Here is an 18,414-nt window from a genome sequence, read left to right as displayed (position 1 = left end):
TATTTCAAATACAATGTAACCTTATTTAGGCTTATGAGCCTAATCGTAGCTATCTCTTGCATTTATCCAACACACCTCTGACTTTCTATCAGTCCATTCCTCACTGCCCCCAATATGTGCCATTGCAATGGCTTCCATTCTTTTCCTTTCTGGCCATCATCTACATGAATGCAGGACTGATCTTGCAGTAGCTCTCTTCTCAGGTGTTATTCCCTGTTTGGTCCCCCCATTGCTTTCAGATTAAAGGCAATAGCTTTCATTGATACTCAAGCCCTCTATGACCTGGATTTTATTTTTCAGAGCTGCCCTATTTAATAAGCATCTATCATATTTTCACTACTGAAACTGGTTGCTCTTTCATAATTTAAAATAGTGCAAAAGATTTTCCAGTGTCCATGCAAAATTAAAAATACAAAAACTAGTATTTGAGAATTAATCTGGGGTGGGGCTGGGGGAGGCAATTATTATTATCAAACTATTTTCAGTGTTTAGCAAAACCAAAATAATTCTGCCATTTACTTGACTTGTTAGTCTCTACCTTTTCCGGTCCTTTAGCCCCAGGATAATCACTGCATATTGAAATTCTATTCACCCTTCAATGCCTAGGCAAAAAGCTGCCTCCAGCTGGAGGTTCCCAGATCTGTTCAGCTATAAACAAACAGTCCCTGCTCCTCTGAATACCCACACTTACTCTAGGCCCTTAGCCTTCCTCCTTGTATTATACATAGGGTGCCAAAAAAATGTATACACATTTTAAGAAAGGAAAACTGTATTACAATTGTAATATTCAATATATACCAATAACGAAAGAGGAATATAAGTCACGTTTGACTTCTGCAGTTACAAGAGGTACTCAAAGTGGTTTCCATCAGCATCCAGACACTTCTGACGATGGCAAACTACTGCTTGAGCAACGTTGACCAAAGTGTCCACTTGTATACAGTTTTTGGCATCCCTGGCATTTATTGCTGTAAGTATTACATGAAGCAAATCTATTTATCCCCTCACTCATGAATTCACGTGTGTATTCATTCACTGGACAAACATTTATTAAGTTCTGCTAAGTGCCAAGGTGCTCTGTTAGGTGCAGGGAAATAGTAAAAACAACCAACCAAACAAAAAAACACAAGAGAATGGTACCTGTCTCCATAGAGCTTAGAGTCTAATGGAGTAGATGAGACTTATTAAAGAATCAATTACTCAATTCCTTGTTTCACTACGACTGTGCTACCAAGGAGAATAATCATGATACTAATATTTGTTGAGCTCTTACTATATGCCAGTCACTCATCTGAACACTGACTGTATTAAACCCTTTAATCCTCACAGCAATTCCAACGAACGGGTTATAGGATGATAGCTAATTAACAGTATGATAACAAAGTAACTGAGCCACGGAGTGGTTAAATAACTTACCCTAAATCATGCATCTGGTAAGTGGCAGAGCCAGAATTTGAACCTTGGAAGTTTGACTTCAGAGCCCTTCGTTTTAACCACTGTGTGAACTGTCTAATAAAGCCTATTAAGAGAGGGATATTACCTAGTCTTCAGAAGTTGTGGAAGGTGTACCAGAAGTATTTCATTGAGCTGAAATCTGAAGCATGATTTGGAGTTAGCTAAAAACAAAAGAGGAGGTTGGAGGGCAGGGAGGAAGAACATACCAGGCAGAAAGAAGATCATGTGCAAAGACCCTGAGGTGGGAAAACACATGGCATATTCAAGGAGCTGTGAGCAGGCCAGAGTGGCTGGAACACCAAAAGAAAGCAGGAGACGGTTTGAGATGGGGCTGGTGAGGTGAGCTAGAGACAGGCAGGTAAGCCCTATAATTACAACCACATGAGTGGATAAGATTGATTAGGAAGACAGCAGAGAGAGTAGAGAAGAAGACCTAGAACAGAGTCCCACAGAATTCTAATGATCAAAGGTCCAGGCAAGGAAGACAATTGAGCCAAGATGTTTGAGAACGAAAGACCAGAGAGGAAGGAGGGAAACAAGGCTAGCTGAGAGTATGGAACCAGGGAAGGTCAAAATTCAAGAAGCAGAGTGTGGTCAGCTATGTCCAACAGAGCGAAAGACCTGTTAAGGAGAAGACTGAGATTGCACATTAGATTCGGAGATATGATATGTTCTTAGCAAGGGGGATCTCATTTGGGTGATGGGAGAGCACATCATATTGGGAAGAATGGTAGTGTGGGAGGTGAGAACTTAGAGATGGTGAGCACATAAAACTCAAGAAATGGTTGCAAAGTGGAGGAGAGTGGAGAGTCTTCCCATATGTGAACTGCTTAGTATTCATGTCACATCACCTCCTGGTGATGGTATATGCATGGCTTTCTTTTTAAGACAGGAACTAATTGTATTGCATGCTAGGACAATATCAAAGGAAGCCATGCCTCTTACTAAACCTTGGCCTGTGGCTGGCTAACTAGACAAGTTATTGTATGCTTTGAAATGAGCCAAGGGCATATTTCCCTATGCTCTACTCTCCATGTTCTGGTGTATAGACTATATGTACTCAAGCGGCTATATTTTAAACATTTACTTCTGATCAAAATAGAGACTAGGGGAGAGACTGAAAATAGAAATATCTATATACCATTCTAGTACTAGAGAATAATTCAAGAGAGATGGCAAATAACGGATAGTAATACTGAATTTCAAGGACTTTCATTGCAAACTTTATTGTGCTTATTACTCTTTGCTCATCTCCATGAGGCAATGGGTTGCAGTAAGGCTAGAGTGTCTTCAATAACCATCCTCCTGAATTACAGAATTACAGCTTAAAAATCCTTAAGTATAACGTTGAGAGCCTGCCTCTGTTGATCTGTATTTTCAGCCGCAGAGGTGGTAAGACTTATCTTTGTTTACCTTATTTAATTAGATGATTCATCCCCCTCACATGCAGAACTATAAGCTAAATATTTATTTAACACAAACACGAAACACAATACCAATTAAAGACCTGCCTCGAAAAATATTTTTTTCTATTTAATTTTCCTTTGCCTTGCAATAAGGTCCTGCAGTAGCATTGTGTCAGAGTGGCTCAGTACTATCAGATTACAGAGGAACATTTGTTTGTACACAATGGAGCCAAGTTTTCCAAAACACACTGTACATGTGTGCAGCGTTGATAACCTTTTATCCTTCTTTCCTTGTTGTAAATCACTGGAGGATTTTAACCTTTTAGTAGGAGATTGTGATCTTTATGAAAACATTAAGTTCCTAGCTGTGCCCTTATCTCATCTATCTTATGACTTTCATTTACCGCGTGGAAGGGGTCTCCCTAAGTCCTGGTGAACCAGTGCCAGGGGTGCATTCCAGTTACCAGGAGGGTAACCCTGTGGTTGGCTGCTGTGGTACAGAGAGCATCAGAGGGCTTGGGTGTCAGTCCAAGCCTTACAGTACTATGGTTCTACCCTTTACGAGGTGAGATTCAAAATAATGCTGGAGTAATTTCATAACAATCATAAGGGACCAATCAGAGGATCTGGGGGCCCTCATTGCCGGATAGTGGGGAGGTCTGTGAGAGAGACCATGGCGAAGGGCTGGGTGGCTATGGCAGAGTTGTGGGGGGCACTCTGGGTGCTCCAGGGGCTCAGGGTAGCAGTTATTTACCACGTGGTTTAAAATACTTCAACATTTTCATCCTTGGCAGGGCCCTCTTAGCCCTCTGTCTTTCCTCCTTTCACAGCCCTCATCCACTCCACCCCGAGTCTGGCCATTGCCGTTCTTGGCCGGTGGCTTCACGTCTCTGAAATTTTCATTTCCTTCTCTAGGGAGTTTGTTCGACTTTAAGAACGATGTGTGTGTACTACTCAAAAAGAAAAAGAATGCTACTTCTTTTCTCCCCAAAATACAGTACCCTGAAAAGTCATGGTCACTCCCAGGTTTCCTTAACCTGGACAGTATGAGTTTAGTCCTCAGCTCATGGTGAAAAGCGTTTTGTGAAGATAAACCCAATGACGTTCTTTACTGGTCCTCATCTTCCCTGGTTTCTTATGCCATTGAGTGCCTCCTCATTCGTGGCGCCCCCTTTTCCTTCTCCTGGGTTGCTCGTCGCTCCAGGTTTTGCTCCTTGCCCTGCTTCTTCTGTGATTCCATCCTCCTTGTTCCACCAGCGCCTCACCGTGGGCCTGCCAAAACCTCTCCTGGGTCCTTGGCTTATCTCTCCCGACACCTTACCTCTTAGGGACCTTGTCCACTTTTATCGTTTTAATTATGCATTTATGTGACAATTCCCCAAACTTCATTTTCACCCTGATCTCTTTGCTAAGCATTAGGAGCGTCTCTCCGATTATACTATTTCCAACGGCGTCTAAATTCAGCTTCTCTAACATTGAACTTGTCTTCTTCTCTCCCACTGCTTTCTCCTAACACACCTTCCCCAACGCCTGACTTCATGCTTCAGTTTCTTGGCTCACAGCTCCACAGGTATTCTTGGACACAAGAATCGAGGGCACAAGTGGGAACAGCAAGTCAGTCACTAAGTCCTGTTCATGACCCCACGGCTGATGTTTTCTTTTTCTCAGCCACCACATTGGTTTGGACTTTATCATGTCACACTTGCATGATTGCAGTGATCTCCTCAATGGGATCCCTTCCTCCCTCTTCCCTGCCCAGTAACCCACCATGCCACCCGCGGATTAATTTGTCTAGAACCCTGTTTTACATAGATTGCTACTATACCACATTCAAATACTTTAAAACTTCTCCAATGCCCAGAGAATATTTAGGCTAATTGACCTGGCAAGCATGATCAACACAACTTAATAAAAACCCAGCTCTGCCACATTTTTCTTCCATAACACTTTGATACAGTGCTTTTATCATCCCTTCTTCGGCAAAATACGTCATAAATACTAAACATAAATATCGGTCAACTGGATTGCTACCCCTCAGCTTCTTTTTGGACAATTCTGGCAATTGGAATGTCCTGTTTCTCCTTCCTGAGCTCCACTCATCATTTCAGATCCTCCTGAGTCACTGAGTAACAATTACATCATTTACCGAGCCCTTGCTCTGTGCCAGGCATCAGGCTAAGCACTCTCATGCACTAGTCTCATGTAATCCTACAGTCCTATACTGTTAGTTATCATTATCCCTATTTTCACATGAAGCAACTGAGGCTTGAGGAGATTAGATAACACCCGGGTCACACAGTAAGTAGCAGAGTCTGCTGCCAACATAGGAACTCTTAACCTTCGTAGCACACTGCCTCTTTTCTTGTCTTCTTCAGAGATACATCTTTCTCCTGAATGCACTGTATTTCTCTCCTTAGGTACTCTGGTGGCCCTGCCATGAGGGTCTTTTTGCAGTACTGTTGTGGGTTTTGTAGCATAGTGTAGTAATGAGGCGTAAGGACTCTTAAGTCAGATTGTCGAAGCTGGAATCCTGACTCTAGCTTGCTAGCTTTGTGTGTCTCAGGCAACTTACTTAAAATTAAGTGTCCCCTCATCAAAATAGGGATTATAGTAGCACCTGAGGTATAGGATGATTGGAATAACTAAAGGAGTTAACAATCTTTATAAAGCATTGAACAGAATGCCTGGCACATAGTAAGCACTCAATAATTATTAGCTGTTATTATGAAAATTTCCAACGCCTGTGCCTTGCCTCCCATTAAGAGTATAAGCTAACTAAAGAAAAGGGTTCTTTGCCGTTTGAATTCTACAGCCCTTAGGAAATCTCTCCAGTGTGGTGCCTCCACTAAGCTGTGATTTTAAAGGTTTCACTGTTGTGTTTACCTTTGAGGAAATAGGCAAGATTCCAATTATTTTAACCATCATGACCAGAGTCATACAATGTGAGCTGAAATGCTGAGCTGACAAATACCTGGTGAATTCATAGTATACCCACAGCCAATACAGATATTTAACTCAACAAGCCTTTCTTGCGACGCCTATTCTGTGCCAAAATTCACAGGTAAAGGGGGAAACGCAGAGGAACTGAGAGCACCCCTCCTGGTTCTCTCTACAGAGGAGGCAAAGACTGTCCCGACGAGCATACCAACTTGAACCATATCAGGAAATGTCGGGGTGGAAAGTTTCTAGGCACCCATTTTATGATTAAAAAACAGCCCTGATTTATTGTCTATCCATATTTAGATCCATCCAGAAAGTGGTGGATCAGCAAAAGACAATTAGTATGTCTTTTTCCCCTTTTTCTTGGAATTGGGACAAAACATGTTAAAGTGACACTGAGTAAAATGTATAACCTCCCGTAGTCATTTGGCACTCGAAGAGCACATCCTGTTTACCTAGAACATTTAATCAGATTTTGTAAAATCCACAAGTAACAGGAGCCAGGGTATCTGCAGTGAAGGCGGTGGGGTTGTTTCAGTTTAAACTCAAAAGGCAGCACTATGGCCGAGGGAGCTGAAACACTCCTCGTCATTCTCACATGCAGATGGGAGCTATGTCTGCGTCTCATAGACAGCAGTAATCCTAGAACATGACGCTCACAGCTGCTGGTCCTGCGGCCCCTACTTCTAGGCTCCATGAACAGGTGTTGCTTCTGCTTTTCAACTTAGCCATTTTATCTCTGACAGTTAGGACTTAGTGGTTCTAAATGCTTGCTGCATGAAAGAATCTCTTCAGAGATTAAAATAATAATAATAATAACAATAATAATAATAATAATTCTGTGCCCAGGCCCCTTCCCCAGAATTCTGATTCAATTACCAAGGAAGTGTCTGGGTGTTGGTTTTTTGTTTTGTTTTGGTTTTGGTTTTGTTAAGTTCCTATGGTGATACTAATGGACAGCAGGTATTAGAATCTGATAAAATCTGGACCAGGCAAGAGCTTGATATAACTACAGATTCCCAGCAAAATTGAGAGTCCATGTTGCTACAAAGTTGCCAGAATCCAGCCAATCACATTAAGTCTCTATTCCATATGACTTTTATGCTTATATCACTGACCAAGAATGAGGCTGGAAAACCAGAAATATGGGTTTCTTCTTATCTCAGTGCCCCAGAAAGATTCCTTGTGCAATGCTAGGCAAACAACTTCTGAACCTCTCCTTTTTATATTCCATAAAATGGGAGTAAGATACCTGCTTGATATGTGACACGGCAGAAGAAGTCTCTGTCTGAGGCTAGCACAATGCAGTAGGGTGAAGTGATTAATCATATTAACCAGGGATCAGGGGAAGTATCAAAGCACGCAAATTTAACAGGATGGTCAAGAAAGCACCACAGATTGTCTAAACTCATAAGGGCTAAGTGGCCCTCGAGTTTGAGATGGAGAAAACTTAGATAGGACAAGAAAATACCAAATAGCAACTGAAAACTTGGAAAGGACAAGAAAATACTAAATAGCAATTGAAAGTGTTTTGTAATTTTGTAGTGGGTTTGACATTGCTTATTTGTATGCTTTTTCCCCCCAAACCCTCTTTCCATGAGCCATATTGATTTGTTCATAGTGATTTTTGCTTATTCACGTGTTTCAGAACAACATATAGGGGGGGAAAATAAAAGGCCATCTTTTTACAGAAGATTAAGATAGATAGAAAATGAATTCATCTGTTAAATACATTTATTATCCATTAAATGAGAACACAATGTCTTCCGCACTCACCTCATCTTCCTTGAGCAAACCAATTAATCTAGCAAACTACCATGTATTTGTCTATCTATCTGTCTATCTATCTATCTATCTATCTATCTATCACCTATCTATCTACTTATCTACGGTGTTTCCCCTAAAATAAGACCTCCGCAAAAATAAGCCCTAGTAAAGATCGTCAGCCAGACGGACTCATTTAATATGTTATGACAATGTTCCAGAAGAAGATAACGACTGTATTTGAATAAATGTAGATTGTTACACAGGAAAAAATAAGACATCCCATGAAAATATGCCCTAATGCATCTTTTGGAGCAAAAATTAATATAAGACCTAGTCTTATTTTCAGGGAAATACAGTATAAGACCCGGTCTTATTTTCCGGGAAACACGGTATCTATCTATATATTCAGTTAATTTTCTTGTTTTTTTTTTTTTTTTCCTTTTCATTTCCTCCAGAACAAGCCTGCCTTTGGTGGTCTTCAAGAGAGAAGCCCAAACATTAAGTTGGAAAATCTAGAGTTTAATCCATGGGAAGTTATTAATAGTATTAATTGCCAAAGCCAACACAAAAATAATATTTGTGAAAATGAGTGAAACTCTTTCAGACTTTTCTAAGTGTTAAAAGAGCTGCTCACACTCCCTGTGTATCATTTTATCTTTCCAGTGAAGGAAGGTGTTTTGTTAAGGATTGATACATGAATCTGACAATGATGATTGTACTCCTATGTACCCTGGCTTGTCCTAATAGTTGGGAAGAGAGAAAGTAAGTCATTTAACTGGTAAGAGACACAGAAAATTATTAATGGGCTAATTTGGGGGAGGAGAAATACAATGCATATTGGGGGGCTTGGGGCTTGAACAACTGTAAGAGATATCCTGTTACAGTACAAATATTTTCATGTACCACTACCACTAGTGTAATTCAGAAACGAAAGACCAGAAACATTGGCCTTTTATGAAAGGAAAAACTGAGCTGCTGTGCAATGGCATGGCCTGGCTTTCTACAATGTATAAGCAAACACAATTTAAGCCAACCACACGTCACAGAGCTTTTCCTCCCTTCTAGAATGCCCTAGGCCAGTCTGCCAAGCTCTTAACGCCAGCACTCTTCCTGATTTCCTTCCCCATGCTCACTGTAAACTCCGTTCCCCTCAGTCGTTGGGTGGGAGGTAGCGCTGACATTTTACGTTTCAGCGATCACCCCTTGCCCCAAGGACTGAGCGTGTCCCATGCTCCTCCTGCTATACACAGGAGCAGACTCCGCGTTCGTCAGCACACCCGCAACATGGCTGCCTGGCCATGGGAACACTCCCATAGTGATTCACGAAGCCTCCGGTCTCTATAGTATTTTCTGGCTCAGAGATGGGAAAATTCATTTGAAAAAGAAAAGGGGGAAACAAAAAATACCTCTCTTCACTACAGAGAATAATAAGTATCCCAGCTAGTTACCTGATACTCAATCTTCCTAAACACAATCTCAACCCACAAGCTGCACAGTGCTCTGGAACACACACGCTTTATGCTCCCAACATACATGCCACAGCTACATATAAAAAAGAAAGTCAGGCAAAGAGAATCGTCACTGACAGATGCCTTAAAAGGAGTGTCAGAGTGACATGTGTCCCCGAGGTCTTGCTGCAAAAGCAGACAGACCACAGGAGGAGAAATGCCCATTACCTGTCCAGCACCGCGGTCCCCAGGCTGGCTCCTGCTCTGACCAGACTTCTAAAAGCTTCCAGGTTTCTACTACGAAGCCATTTGTCCTGCAGTCTCCTTCAAGGCCTCACGTCTGGTGAAGGGACAGCAAAGCAGGACTCATTGCAGGGCTCACATAGGACTGGCAGCTGTGCACCAAGCTTGGCCTTTCCCGGACCAGCGCCTGCCTGCAGCGGTCCTCTGAGCCTCACAGAGCCATTCCTGAGAGGCTTCTGCTGTTTGAAAAACAAGAAGTGATTTTCTGGTCCTCTTCCCCGGATGGTGTGCGCGATTTCCTTCACGCCCATAGGAAGTCCTTCAGGTCTTTCTTATCTGGAAACCTCCCCACTGAGTGGCTGGACTTGTTTGGCCAATGCCCCTTAGTTCTCGCTTTCCTTTCGCCAAAGAAAAAAAAATCAGAAAAATGAAACCAGAGCAAACCCAAAATGGGTTAGAACTAATGACTGGTGTAGGATGCCTGGTTTAAACCTTCGAAATTGTCCACCAAATTAGACTGTGATTCCAGAGAGAGAGGAAAATGAAGATTATCGATGAGTTCCTTGTCTCTAGCAGTGCCAAAAAGTCAGAGAATAAAAAAGTCCCTAAAAAAGTCCCTAGAGCATAATAAGACCTACAGAAGTGACTCAATCCCAGCCCAGGGCTTTATGCAAGGCTGCAGTTCAAGTATGTCACATGAAGAGATGACTAGTTCTCCCAGATTTCCAGGGAAGCTCTATGAACACTTGTGCATCAAACTATAAATTCTGTTACACTCAAAATATCATCTCCATGACACTAATATACAAAGATAAGGAGATACATGAATAATAATCAGAGTTTTTGAGCTGGAAGTGACCTCCCTGCCCTCATTTTACAAGTGAGGAAACTGAGGCCCTAGGAGAAACAAAGACTTGCCCAAGGTCAGACAGAACACAGATGGGAAGTAATTGATTATCATGCACTTGTCCTTAAAGTTCAGTGTGAAGAATGCTGTTCAATTTCCTGCCCTGGGGCCCTGTCCACAGAAAATTTGATGAGTGAGGCCTGGCCTGGAATCCAGGAATCTGCATTGCAAATACCTGCTCCAGGTGAATTTGATACAGACAGTCCCCAGACTGTATTTAGAGAAACCATCAAAGTGTCGAACCAAGGATACCAGACTGTCGGGATTCAAACCACAGTCCCCTCGATTTCTATTTATGTGGCCTTGTACACATTAGGAGACCTCGCTGAGAGTCAGTTTTGTAACGTGTAAAAGTGGATAATAATACTGCTGAGCTTATGTAGACTCCAGTGATAGCGTGACAGAGGAAGAGGTCGCCGACCGTTCATGACTCTCTGGAGACCTGGGCTCTAATCCTCTAAGCTCAGACGTCTTCCCTGTTCCATAACGTCTCCCGCTCTTCTCGCCTGTCTTCTCTTCCGACCAAAGCTACCCCCCTTACTTAGACATGTCAGCGACCACCAGCAGAACTCAGGCTTGAGACAAAAGGTAAGTTTTTTGATACAAAGAGGATGAACTTTATTAGAAAAATGTTATTTTTCTAATTCTCAGTACTGATTCTCAATTGTAGTGTCCAGCCCATTCCATGCAGACATTGGGAGACAATGGTGGCTGCCCACCCACCGTTGACCCTCTTGGCTGACTGTCCTGGTCTGGCTGTGGGCACTCCATCACAGCAAAGTGCTCAGGGGATGACCTGAGGTTGGTCTAAAATACTGATCTCACTCCCTTGGGGAGCATTGGGGTAAGCTTGGACAGGTGGCCCATTGTGGATGCATATTACCTGTGGATTTACTGTTAATGGCCTTCCTTTAATCTAGTTCCAATTGGGCTTTGTATTATTTGAAGCTAAAAGCAACTATAGGAAATAGGTGATTCCTTCTAGTGCATTTTCATTTCAGTTATTGCATTCTTCATTTCTGAATGGTTCTTTTTATGGTTTCCATGCGTTTTTGCTTTTGTTTTTAATGTTTGCTATCTCTCTGTGGAAGTTCTCATTAAGTTCCTTGAGCATTTTTATAACCATTGTTTTGAACTCTGTCTCTGGTAGGTTGCTTGCCTCTATTTCGCTTAGCTCTTTTTCTGAAGTTTTCTCCCGTTCTTTCACTGAAGTGACTTTCTTTGTTTCCTCATTTGGGCTGCCTTTGTGTTTGTCTCTATGTATGAGGTACATCTTCTATGTCTCCTAGTCTTGGCCGGGTGGACTTGTCCTGTGGGGCCCGGTGGCACAGTCTCCCTGGTCACCTGAGCCGAGTGCTCCAAGAATGTCCCTTGTGTGGGTTGTGTGTGCTGTCCTGTTATCATTGAGCCTCAATCGCTCTTGGCATGTCAGTGGGTGGCACTGGCCTTCAGACTGACTGGCCGTGGAGTTTGGCTCCACCCACAGCTTATGAGCTGCTGTGTCAGATGCTTGCCGCACTGAGTGTAATTCGCCCCAGCAGGCACTGGTGCTTGTTGAGACCTCCCTTTGTGTGTAATGCGTGTGGGGGGGCTAAATGGGTGGTGCTCTGCTATAGTCTGAAGCCAACCTCCAAGTATGTTGGTTCTGGGGCCTCTTGGGAGGGACTCCAGTGCAGGTCCAGGTCACCCACTGCCTGTGACTGGCTTGCGGCTACCTGGTAGGAGCTACAAAGTGATCCACATTTGTTCACTGCCTATGCTGAACCTGGAGGGGCATGGGAGACACCACGCTGTGAACTGAGGTTGGCTGCCACCAGTACCGGGCCTGGGGTAGCTCTGCAAAAAGCCAGGACACACCAAGGCCTGCTGCTACCCGCTGGCTCCCTTAAGATTCAGCCACTGATAATGCCTCGTGCAGTACATGAGTTGGGTGAGTCAGGGTCTCAGGGAGTCATTAGAATGGGAAGAACCGTGGTCACAGGTTAATGTAAATTCTGGTTTGGTGCCAGTGTTGAGCCTGGAGTGACTCAGCAAAAGTCTCAGAGCAGTTGCTACCTGCCTGGGTCTTGCCAGACTTCAATAGTTTTCCAAGAACGAGTACATTGTGGGCAGGGCTGGCTGCTTGAGGGGAAAGTGCCTCCAGCGGTGCAGATGGGTGGGGCAGGATCCCAGTGAGTCAGCAGAGCTAAGCATGGAGTTCATCAGGCTAATCAGATTCAGATTTGGCCGGAGGGGGCGGGCTCAACATAGGAAAGATGGCTCCCGCCTGCTGGCTGCACGAAAGGAGGGTCGCTCACCAGAAAAATGCTGGCTGTCCTCCAGTTCTCTCCCTGAAGCCACACACCTCAGTCTGTCCCTAAGTCACCGTCCCTCTACTGGAGCCCGAGGTAAGTGCCTGCGAGCGATTGAGTCTGTGCGTGGACCATTTAAGAGGACATTTGTGTTTCCCGCACAACTGAATGGTCGGACTCCCCACTGTTTTTCACAGCCAGATATTGTGGGGGCTTTTCTTCTCGGCACCAGTACTCTGAGCTAGGGAGCCTGGTGTGGGAAGCTGGGGTCCCCTGCTCCTCTGGGGATAACCAAGGTGGCTGAGATATCCCTCCTTATTCTCAACCACTACACAAAGATGTGGAGCCCTTTCTTCAACTCTGTCCCTCCTACTGGTCTCAACGTGGCTTCTTCTTTATATTTTCAGTTATAAGACTTCTGTTTGGCTAGACTTAAAGTGGTCCTCCAGGTTGATTGTTCTATAATTTAGTTGTAATTTTAATGTGTTTATGGAAGAACGCAGGCACAGTGTTTATCTACTCCACCATCTTGGATCTCTCCCTCTTATGCTAAACATTTGTGGCATTGATTTGTTCTACAGGAAATGGACAAAGATACTCCAGATTCTTTCTTACACTAAAAATCTATAATATTAAATACAAGTAATGGAAAAGCACCTGGGTCTTGAAAACCCAGAGTAGACTTGCGGTTAAGTGTTTGGACCTCAGATCCTCCAAATAGTAACTCTGTGGTAACTTAGGTTATTTAATCTTTCTGTGCCTCAGTTTCCTTATCTGTAAAAAATCAGAGTAATAATACCTACCTCAGGGTTGTTGTGAAGATTAAATGAGTTAAATATATGTAAAAATGCTTAGAATAGTGCTTGGCACATAGTGAGCATGTCTAAGTGTTGGCTATTGTTTGTTCTGCAGAGAAGAGATTTCTGTTGTACTAAATAGTTGCATGTATGGATTTAGTATTGTCTTTGCCTTTGCTTTCTGCTAGCTTTGGCTGCAAGCATGGATGGGTTGGCACTTTGAAGATGCTTCTGAAATGCATCTTGTTGTTTCTGTCCTGAGATTCAATTCTTTTGGAGGTAACTTGAATGGATTAGTATAAATGTAGATGTGTGATTGGTGGCAGCTGTGTTGGGGAGGAATGGTGAAAACATAGAAGGACACTGGACATTAAAATGATGATAAAGAACACAAAAAGAACTTTGCAGGCTGACAGCTTTGAGAAGTAGATATCTGTTGGCAGGGTCAGCCCACACGTGGAGAAAGGGAAGCTAGCAGACCTTGATACTTACAAAAAGATTAACAGTGTGGTGAAACTTGATTTGGACTCATCTTGCCTTAAGAAACACCCTGCTCACTGTCAGAGTGAGCTCCTAAGTAAAAGCTTCTTTTACAACTGCTGTATTTTCCAGCTTGCGTTGGGTTGTTGGGTGCAGTTGGCTTTCGGACGTGGAAAGGGGCGTTGTCAATGTGGCTGTCCTTTGCTTCCCTGAGGAGCAATTCCTCTCTCACCCACAGTCCTGTTTGTTGCTAGGAACACTCTGTGCTTGTCGCACTCACTTTACAATGAAAACAAAGACAAATAAAAAAATGGAACCACCATATGGTCTCGGCTGCAAACGAGAATTAACTGCTGATGGGGAGACTTTGCTTTGCTGCAGTTACAGCTACAAGGTCTGTGACAGAGGCCCCTGTCCTGAATTCTCAGATGTTGGAGTTGGTGGCAAATTGAACCTCAGTTTTTTCAACCACTCTGCAATGGTATAGCCAGAGTAACTAATATCCCAGCCATGTTATCTATGTTTGTGTTAGTATGAAGTATCTCGTAGGACTGGAGGGTATAATTTCATTAGAGACAGAGCTGTTTTCTTAGGCAGAAATGTCATCACTAAATAAATGTGTATTTCCCTGCGTTCTCTAGGCTGTTTCACCCCTCTGCCATTACCCCTTCTTCATCTAGCTAACTTTTAGTTGCTCTTTAAGCTACTGGTGTTATTTATCCCAAGGATCCTGCTAGCCTTCGCAGCCTGGGCCAAGTGTTCCTATTCCCTGGTCCCATACTACCAGGTGCGTGTCTTTTTGTAGTTACCAAACTGCATTCAAATGATTATTTTAATGCATTTTCTGTAAGCAACTCGAGGGCAAGGACTAGTCTCATTTATTGTATAGGCTCTTAGCACATACTGGCATATTGCCGGCCATCAATAACGCAGACAGAGCGAAACCACTCCATCTCACTCCATTGCTGGTTCCTCCTCTCAACATTAAAATGCCCCATAGCTCAGTCATTGGAACTCTCCTCTGTTGATACTTATTCCCTAGGTGATCTCCAACAGTTTCACGGTTTAAATCTTTGGGCTGATGGCCTCCAAATGTATATCTCTATCATGGACCTCTCACCTGAATTATTAACCCATATATCCAACGGCCTACTTGAAGTATCCATTTAGATGCCCAATAGGATCTCACACAGAACATGTCCAAATTTAAACTAATTTTCCCTCCTATTGCAAAAATACCTCCCATCTTAGTAAAGAGTATCTTCATCTTTCCATGTTACTCCCCCCCAAAAAAACCCTAAGAGTCATCCTTGAGTCTTCCCTTGCACACTTTATGTTTAATTTGTCATCAAATTCTGTTAGCTCTGCCTTCAAAATATATGCATATTTGGGCATTTCTTACCCCTTCCACTACTTTCATTCTCATTCAAAGCATCATTGTCTCTTGACTGAATTATTATTATTGCCTCTAGTTGGTCTGTGTGCAAGACTGCAACTAGCATGGTCCTTGTAAAACATATATACTGTCCACCTATGCTCAACCCTCTGGCACTCTTATCTCACACAGTCAAGGTGAAAGTCCTTTCAATAGCCTGTAAGCCCCACACCATCAGCACCCCCTGGTCCTTTCATCATTTCTTCCCTTGATCCCTCTCTGACTTCTCTCCCCCTCATTCATGTTTCTCCCACCACGCTGACCTTGCGAGTCAGGCACAATTCCAACTCAGAATCTTTATGCTTGGTTTTTTCTCGGCCTGCAATGGTCGTTGCCCAGATATCCTCATGTCTCACTTCCTCACCTCCTTCCCACCTTTGCTCAAACATTGCTTTCTTAGTGATGACTTAGCTGACTGCCATAGTTCACATTTTAGCCCTCCCACTCCCCTTTCCCTGATTAATTTTCTCCATATCACCTCTAATATACTATAATGTATTTATTTATTTTGTTTATTGGCTGTCTCCACCTTCCATCCCCCCTCTAGAATGTAAGCTCTCTGTGGGTAGAGATGCCTGTTTGGTTCCCAAAAGAGAATAGTTAGAAGTGTAACACACAAGCAAAGTTATGAATGCCACAGCATTAACATATATACAAAAGAAGCCTATGCAAAAGTGTATAATGGTTCAACTTTCAAAGCACTCTGACCTCCATATTTTGGCAGGTTAAGCCCTGTTATTATTTTTTTTAATCCACAACCAGATGTTGGTAACCCTTTTGACCCAATGTGGCCCAGGGTCAGGTCTCTTTTGGTATTTCTATATCAAGGCCAGGAATATTCCCCTCTGGCACTGACCTGTCCTTATGCAAGGAAGGAACCGACAAATAATTGGGCAGTTTTATAATATACAAATGGTCTTTTTCTTATCTTTTGTGTGTATATCTTGGCAGAGTCTCTGCTAACTGGAATTGCTCATACTTATACTCAGCTGCAGCCTCTCGGGTTTTATTTGCGTTTGCTATTACTGGACCTATTCCACCCATAGACAGAGTTATTACACCTTCTTTGTGTACATATATTTCAGATGCTTACATTATTTTGCTATGGAAGATCCCGAAGCTTCCATCTTTTGAACCAGTTTGATACAGTTGACACCCCGTTCCACCCACTTTTTTATGCCTCCCAGAATGGCCCAGCTTCCATCAGAAATCTAAAGCATGCTCCTGTGGAGTCCTGTTTTGGACTCTACTTCCAGCACTATCTTTCCTGCCTTCTCTTGGTGGAAGAGAGAAGTACAGCATATAAGGGAAATGGAGGCAGATTTAGGACATGGCTCCAAAGAAGTGTCATCAGTAGCCCTCTCTTTACCTTTGTTGACTTCTTATTATGGCAGGTTGACCATCAGGAACCTGTGAGCCATCCCCAGCCTTCAGGTTCCACCCTTAGTTCTTATAGGTGACGTGTTATTCACATAGCAGCAGTGCTTACTGATGCCCACTGCATGACATATGCCACCTACATGCTGCAGCCATGATGCATGTGATATCAGAATTATTGAATGACAAAATTTGTCATTGACTTCTCCGTCAGTCCCTCTGTCCTGAATCAGTATCATGGAGAAGAGCAGGGTATTTGAAGACATGGGCATTCGTTCTTGTCTCAGTCTGGGAAGGAATCTATTTAGGATGAAGTTGCATTTCCTCTAAAGTATATGTGTCCTTTTGTCCATGCACACTTGGCAATCACTCCTGTTTTTATCTCTGCTTCTTTCTCATGCATCCTACATGCAGATATTTTGCACTGGCAGATATTGTATACCTCAGGAAACAGTGAGGGTGATCTGCAAACATCTGGCAGACCCTAGGTTAGGCCTGCAAAGCCCTGTCCCCAAGAAGTCACCATCCATTCTGATTCCATTGCTCTCTACTATTTTCAGGGCCTCGGCATTTCCTTTGACCTTAAAGAAAAGGTTCCCCCATTTTTGCCTCTTATTAGAGAAAGCTTCATCAGAATTTATCAAGTTAATTAGTGAGCAACCATGATGCCAAAACCACTAGGCAAATATTAGGTGAAGAGTCCTCCATGCCAGGTGAAAATCAGAATCAAAGAACGTTAGAGTAAAGGGGACGTGGTGATCATTTGTTTCAGCTACATTATGTTAGAGGGAAATTGAGAGGCTTAACTAAGGTCACAGCACCTATTATTGTCAGAGGCAGAATTAGAATGTCGATCTTCTGTCTTCCCATGCAGTACTCTTAACATTATGCCTTCATGCCTGCCCCCACCTCCATTCCAACACTGCTAAGATAGCTTTCCCCCTTACCTCTACAGTGGTACAATTCCACCAGTACAAGTAGGGTGTTTATTCCTATACCTGTCTAAGATGGAGTAAAGATTTCCAAGTAGAGAAAGAGACACTATTAAATTGTGTTATACTCATCTTTATGATACTTGGATCACAGTAATTAGTGCCAAAAATGACACTGTAAATAAAGTAGCCAAATTTTTCCAGAGCCTAGCTTATTTCATGGAAGAATGTTAAATGATTCTTTCTAACTTATTAGAATACACCTGAACTAAAATTGTGATGAATGGTACCACGGTGATATGAAATACATGGTGCCAGGTGACATCAGTAGTATAGGCTGTTACCCCTGTGGCAGAATTTGAGAAGCAACCAAAGAAACCTATCTCCATCTGCCCCTAATTCCTAAATTACACTTTTAGAGACAAATTACTTTGAATGAAGGAACAGCCTCTACTCTGACTCAAATATCTTTGAAAGGTTGACATGTTGTCCATTTCTAGTGAGTTTATATATGAGGTCTGACAATTAAGTTTGCGAACTCATCCTAACAAAAAGTGCTACATACCTCACTGCTGAATATCACTATGACACCTTCGAAGGACTCCCTTTGGGAAGCTATGCACCGATGCCAGCACCTAGTCCACCCTTCAAAGCCATTTTGGAACTCTTTTTCTGGAATGGCCATCAGAGCTGTCGTTGTATTACACTTGATGTCCTACTTGTCATTAAAATGTCTTCCTTTCAATATTTCCTTTATCTTTGTGTCAAAAAAGAAGTCACTGAGGGCCAGATCAGGTGAGTAGTGAGGGTGTTCCAATACGGTTATTTGTGTACTGGCTAAAAACTCCCTCATAGTGCCGGATGCATTGTCGTGATGCAAGAGCCATGAATTTTTGGTAAAAAGTTCAGGTCGTCTAAATTTTTCATGCAGCCTTT

At 42.8% G+C, this 18,414-nt stretch overlaps 1 protein-coding gene across 10 annotated transcripts in view; it reads right to left on the bottom strand.

Annotated features, from left to right (window-relative positions):
* Nucleotides 1-18,414, bottom strand: part of ADGRF5 (adhesion G protein-coupled receptor F5) — a 103,272-nt gene that overhangs the window by 63,271 nt on the left and 21,587 nt on the right. For 2 of the 10 annotated variants that reach the window (XM_081034283.1, XM_081034288.1), the window contains exon 1: nt 9,245-9,616. The exons of 6 other annotated variants lie outside the window; for them this stretch is intronic. The gene's annotated coding sequence lies outside the window, so the exon portion shown is untranslated. Of the gene's footprint in view, nt 1-9,244; nt 9,652-18,414 lie in introns of those variants that run through there. 2 more of the 10 variants (XM_081034286.1, XM_081034281.1) reach the window with 2 other exon arrangements.

The sequence above is a fragment of the Rhinolophus hipposideros genome, assembly GCF_964194185.1.
Source record: "Rhinolophus hipposideros genome assembly, chromosome: 3".
In the NCBI taxonomy this organism is placed as follows: Eukaryota; Metazoa; Chordata; class Mammalia; order Chiroptera; family Rhinolophidae; genus Rhinolophus; species Rhinolophus hipposideros.
This window is presented reverse-complemented; position numbering and strand designations above follow the sequence as displayed.